This window comes from Ursus arctos, unplaced genomic scaffold (genome assembly GCF_023065955.2).
Source record: "Ursus arctos isolate Adak ecotype North America unplaced genomic scaffold, UrsArc2.0 scaffold_32, whole genome shotgun sequence".
Lineage (NCBI taxonomy): Eukaryota > Metazoa > Chordata > Mammalia > Carnivora > Ursidae > Ursus > Ursus arctos.
Window position 1 is genome coordinate 11,518,088 of NW_026623008.1, and position 6,652 is coordinate 11,524,739.

The 6,652-nt window shown below is 44.2% G+C and overlaps 1 protein-coding gene across 2 annotated transcripts in view; it reads right to left on the reverse strand.

The window, feature by feature from the left end:
- Nucleotides 1-2,895, reverse strand: part of FBXO42 (F-box protein 42) — an 89,151-nt gene extending 86,256 nt beyond the window's left edge. For both annotated transcript variants that reach the window (XM_026519749.4, XM_026519748.4), the window contains exon 1: nucleotides 2,674-2,895. The gene's annotated coding sequence lies outside the window, so the exon portion shown is untranslated. The remainder of the gene's footprint in view (nucleotides 1-2,673) is intronic.
- Nucleotides 2,896-6,652: the final 3,757 nt, after the last annotated feature.

Below are 6,652 nucleotides of genomic sequence, written 5' to 3' on the forward strand. Positions count from 1 at the left end.
TTATGATAAAAAATTTTTTTAAGTTTTTATAAAAAGCAAGTCACTCACAAAAGGCAGATTTTTCTGCAGAATAGGAAAGGCTGTGGAGCCATCCTGGCCCTGAGAAACCTTCCTTGACTCCCCTGGTCGGATTCTGTGCACTTCTTAGTTCCTACACAACATACTTAACTGGTTTTCTTGTCTAGCTCCCCAACCAGACTGTAGGCAACTTGAGACCAAAAGGTGTCCTATCTTAGAATCATTAGTACCTACTTCCCCAAATACCCAGAGTTTATAGAGGGCCCTCAGTAGGGGGTTTTCATAAAACTGATCACTGAATAATCAAACTTACATTTACCTGTTATTTCACAAAGGACTCTCACAAAATATTACCTTTTCTTTTTTTAAAGATTTTTTAATTTATTTGACAGAGAGACAGCCAGCGAGAGAGGGAACACAAGCAGGGGGAGTGGGAGAGGAAGAAGCAGACTCCCAGCAGAGCAGGGAGCCTGATGAGGGGCTCTATCCCAGGACCCTGGGATCACGCCCTCAGCCGAAGGCAGACGCTCAACAACCGAGCCACCCAGGCGCCCCAACATTACCTTTTCTGACCCACGTAACCATCTTGAAGAAGAAAAGACATTAACCAAATGGCTTCTGGTTTTATAAAGAGTTGTTAATTCATTAAAACAACCTTGAAATCACAAAAGATAATCACTTATTTGTTCATCTTTGATATAACTTCTCCTTGGGACCTCAATATTCTTATAAAACCCAGAGGTTTTACTAGCATTTTCTGTGCCTGCTCTTCATAATAGGTAGATATCACACACAGCTCTGGAGTCTAACTACATAAAGCAGGGTTACATGAAGGATCTTTTAGAAATCAGACAGTAAAGAGCATCCTAAGCTATTTCCCCTGCTCCTGTTCTTTTTGTGACTGAGAAAGTAGGAATTGCAAAGGGGAAAATGCTGGAAAGTGAATGATGTCATGGATGTCACGAAGTTGCATCAATACCTGATGATGATTTAGCACAACAATGCAACACATTATGCCAAGAAGCATAATGTCAAACCATCAGGATGTTTTACTGCATTATATCATGACTCTTAGCAAACTGAAATTTAAGGCGTCTCTCCAATTTTCTGTGAAGTTATTTGTTCAGGTTTATGTCCTTATGAAAGGCACTAAGAAAATCTACAAATCTCTATCTGAAAACCTTTAAGAAAAGGTCAAAGAAGTAGCTATTACTAAACCAAACAGTTGTCATTTCAAGAATTAAAAGCTTTTTGAAGTAGACAGGACATCCGTGGGCCAATGTAGATTGAGTAACAGATTTATACTGGGTTTATCAAAAGCGAACAGTTACAGGGTATAAAATGACAACACACAATAGAAAGGACACCCAATCAGATTATACACATGAATATGCTCAAAAGTTAGGAATCTGACAGAGTCACTATTCACTGTAAAAGCTACAAACTGAATTTTAAATGTTCAATTCTAAATGATGGTATTTCTCCTCTAATTTCCTTCTCCCTTTAAACCCATGATGTCATCACTTTAAACACAAGGAAAACAAATTTAAGTTACAAAGATATTCGGTGTGTCCACGTCAAAGCCACTGCCTCACCTCAACATTTTCCCCATAGCACAATTCCAACTGATTCCATCATTCTTCAAGGAAGATACCACAAGGCTTCAAATCGGCTTCCCAACATGAGAAACGCAATCAAAATCTCCCAATTAGCAGATGAACAACAAAAACTTATTCTCACAAAGAAGAACAAGCATAGCACGTCCTTGCCAGCAAGTGAGAACTGGTAAGGTGTCTGAATCTTCGCCCAGAGAATCAGAATCCCCACCACAGAAAAGCCCAAAGACTTTGGCAGTTAAGGACAGCTTTTATTTTCCTAATAAAATTCGGGAGATTTAACAGACAAAAGCAATTAGCTATTCCGAATCTCAAAAACACAAAGGTTTTCAAACAAACGAAGACTTCATTGGCACCTAAGTTACTCTGCGGAGACTATCAAGATCTCAGAATCGGTTTTTCTCCGTTTACAAATTCGTTCCCACCCTCCACCGTTCCCTTTGCACAAACAATTCTCACAGCCACAACGTGGATTGCTATCTCAATCAAGGAGACCCGCAGTTCCCACTTCGCCCGAGGAACACTCAAAAAGCTAAGCGGTAAGACAGGCTGCTTGTGTTTTATTTTTAAAACCAATTCCAGAATCTTCCCCTTTGCAGCTACAGCTTCACAGATGCTGGCCCCTCGCCGCAGCCCCAATTCTGGAAGGCACTGGACTCCGGCACCTCAGCGCAAGGCGTTAAAGATCCGGGGACCGGGTGAAAGATTATCTGACACCCTGACAGCCATCCCTGCTCTGGTCACACACCCTTTCGTGGGCCCGGTGAGGGGATGTGAACCGCCCTGCTTGTGGAGAGGGGCCGGGTTCACTCCCATTCCAAGGGCTGGGTGGAAAGGGGCACTCCTCCTCCTCCCTGCCTAACCCAGCGAGGCCGAGGATGACGACAGCAAGGCCCCCAGGCCGGCCGGCACCGACCCCCGCGCAGGATGCGCGGCCTGAGCCGGGCCGGGGACGCCCCCTGCCCCCTGCGGGCCTGGGGCATAAAGGGCAGAAGGCGCCGGCTCCCCGCCGCGGCCCCAGGAGAGGGAGAAGCCTCACCTGGCCCAGCCCGCGCCACGCTCTCGGGTTCGCTCCGCTGGCGACGGCGATGAGGGAGCCGGGGATAGGGCCAGAGGAGAGGTGCTTCGCCTCAAGCGGCGCTTGCCGCACTGGGGAGCCTCACAGCTGGCGGGACCCCGAGCCACCCGGAGCCGCCATCTTCCTCCACTCAAACGCCGCCGCCGCTGCTGCTGCTCTGGCCGGGAGAAGACAGCACGGAGTGCGCATGCGCTGGTATCCGACGCGGAGGACGACTCGCACATACGTCAGCACGGCGTACCCGCGCGAGGCGGCCTGGGGATGGCGCCATGTTGGGAAGGGACGTGGTCACAGGCAGAGGTTCTCCGGAGGCTGGAACACCGCCCGGGGCAGTGAAGCTGGAGCGGGGAAACGTCGCACTTTTGCGCCCGCCTTCCTTGAGTTTTTAGAGCCGACCTCAGAGCTGCACCCACCCTCCTTTGCACTTAGGCCTAGGGGTAACTGGGCAGTTTTCCCAATGGCTTGAGACTGGATAGATCTCGGGCCAGGAATTAACTGTAACTCATTTGGACTCCAGGGGGCCTGATGAGCACAAGGGAGGGCTCTGGTGAATGGAAGTGCCCTTGGACGTCAACTGAAGAAGGGAAACTCAGGGCCTTGATCGTGCAATCGAAGCCTTCCGTAATGGAGAAAACCATGGTGTGACTTGATACTAGCTCCATTTTTCAGATGAGGAAAACTGAGGCGCAGAGTCGTATCAGTATATTTTTCCAAGGCCTCACATCCGAGGGGTAAGGTGGGGGTGGGGGAGACAGGGCAGAATTTGAACTTAGGCATATATGATTCCCAAGCTCCAGTACTTTACGGTACCACTCTCACCAGGCAGTGGGGTCCAACAAAATACCCCTTCCAAGAGGGCAACCTGGTACGTAGGTGAGAATCTTCATGGACTCATGCGTCCAACAAGTGGTCCAAGGGCTTCAGTCTTCACCGTTTGCACCTGAAACTGAAGCAATCTTCAGCTGCCAGTCCACCGTTCTGGAATAAAGTGGACCCTCTGGGGTATCTCTTGGGACATAGGTTGGGTCAGAACCCAAGTCCCCTCTGAAGTTGGAAGGGCAAGGTGCTGTTGAGGAGACGTGGGTCAGCCTCACTCCAGAAAGCACTGGATCTGTGGTCCTCAGACTTGAATAATACAGAGACCCCAGGGAATATACTCATGGAACTCCAGTATGAGAAACTCTGATTTAAGAAACTCAGAGTCTTTCATTTAGGAAATGTCACTATGAAAGAGAAACTTGGCAACCGTAACTCGTAAAATAAATATTAAAATCCTGTCATTAAAAACCCCAAGCATAAAAATTGCCATAGAGCTTGCGACCAATCCCACCAAAATACTCTGCAGAGTTCAGTGTTAGAAACACTGGGCCAGCTATCAAGTGCTTCCTTTTAAAAACACAGTTTCCAGGGCCTACCTTAGACCCCCCACCTCAGACTTTTTCTAAAACTTTCTAGGACTTATGATGCTCAGGTTGGTTTGAAACTGCTGGATCATGTTAGAACAAGTTCAAATATAGAACCACTCCCCCCCCACCCCGAATCTCCTAAGTCAAAGACAGGAGATACTGCTGTTTTGTTTACTGCTGTATCATGCAATATAGAGACTGGCACACAGTAGACACTTACTAAATATGTGTTGAATAAGTGAACACATTGAGATTTTGACAACTAAGAGGGCATCCAGTCAAAAAATATTTAGTGAGCACCTATATGTGGCAAACCACGTAATATGTATAGTAACATATTTTTAAATAAAACTAACAAAGCCCCATGCCCTCGTGGAGGTCCCCTAGAGTTACTGGGAGAGACAGACAATCAACAAGTAAATAAGCCAATGTAAAATTATAAATTGTAATGAGCATGAAAGTATTACTATTAAAGAAAAATCTTTAATAGTAATCATAGCTGATGTTTATTGTGTGTTCTTATTATGTGTCAAACTGCTAAGTAGCTGCCATTATTGTGCTTATTTTGAAGATGATGAAACAGAGGAGGGGCGCCTGGCTGGCTCAGTTGTGGAGCGTGGGGCTTGAACTCACAACCCTTAGATCAAGAGTCACATGCTCCACTGACTGAGCCAGCCAAGCACCCCTGTTTTGTTTTTTAGTTGCCACATAAAAGTTAAATCATACAGTATTTGTCTTTCTCTGTCTGACTTATTTCATTTAGCATAATACCCTGTAGGTCCATCATGTTGTCGCAGATGGCAAGATTTAGTTCTTTTTTTTATGGCTGAGTGATATTCCCTTGTATAAATATATCACATCTTCTTTATCCATTCATCTATCAATGGACACTTAGATTGTTTCCATAGCTTAGCTATTGTAAATAATGCTGCAATAAATAGAGATGCATATATCTTTTAGAATTCGTGTTTTTATATTCTTTGGATAAATACCCAGAAGTAGAATTGCTGGATGTTATGGTAGTTCTATTTTTGATTTTCTAAGGAATGTCCATACTGTTTTCCACAGTGGCTGCACCAATTTACATTCCCACCAATAGTGCACAAGGGTTCCCTTTTCTCCACTTCCTTGCCAACACTTGTTTTTTCTTGTGTTTTTGGTAATAGCCATTTGCACATGTGTGAGGTGATGTCTCTTTGTGGTTTTGATTTTCATTTCTCTGATGATGAGTGATGTTGAGCACCAAAACCTATGCTATTGATCCCTATGCAATGTTCCTTCTGACAAACAGGAGGAGATAAGATTGAGGCCAGTTTATATATGATCTGAAATATCAGCAGGAAAACTGGATGTTACCTTCTAGGTCATGGAGATCTGGGGGCAGAGAGGATATGTGATGAAAATACCAGGGGCACCTGGGTGGCTCAGTGGGTTAAGCATCTGTCTTTGGCTCAGGTCATGATCCCAGGGTCCTGGGATCAAGCCCCACATTGGGTTCCCTGCTCCATGGGGAGCCTCCCTCTGCTTCTCCCTCTGCCTGCCGCTCCTCCTACTTGTGCTCTCTCTCTGTCAAATAAATAAAATATTTAAAAAGAAAAGAAAACAGTATTTTAGAATAATCTCTCTGCAGTGTGAAGGCTGATTGGGACATGATTGGACACAATGGGACAAGAGATGAGGCTGAGATGAGAGGGGCAGTAGTCACTTCTCTATAAGTGTAAAAGAAAAGTTCGTTTTCCTCCAGAGTCTATTCCAATAATCAGTGAAGTTCATTTCTTATGTATATACCCACGTAGAATAAATAAGCAATTAACATAGAACAACATTCAAAAGGTACAAAAGGACATGTAACAATTAAGTCCATCCTACCAGTCCCCCAGCAACCTCTCTCCTCCATCAAAGTAACTACCATTACAAGTTCCTTATATCTTTCCAGAGAGGCGTACACAAACATATATGTACACATATAGGGGTGCTGGCCTGGCTCAGTCAGAAGAGCATGCAACTCTTGATCTCTGCGTTGTGAGTTTGAGCCCCACATTGGGGGTAGAGATTACTTAAATTAAAAAAACAAACGAAAAACAAAACAAAACCAAAAAAACCCATACACATTTAAATAAATAAATCTACAGATAGCAGCAAACTATACATGTTGCTCTTTAGCTTGCTGCTTTTTTTAAAAAATGTATTTAACTATAATTCTCTGTGGTCATTTGATGTCAGCATATTTAGGACCATCAAAATTTTGTTAACAAATTACATTCTATTCCTTTGTATGAATGTACCATGTATCTTTTAAACAAATGCTCCAGAGATGGACATTTGTCTCTACTGTTTCGTGACTATAAACAAAGTAGCAAAGAATATCTTTGTACTTTTGTTATTTGCATATGGGCAAATGTATCTGCAGGGAAATTTCCTAGAAATGCAATTGCTGGGTCAAAAGGCATGTACCCTTTAAATATTGGTAAGTTTGCTCGCTCTTTCTTTCTTTCTTTGCCATTTATTTCTTAACACAACTGTCTACACAGCCT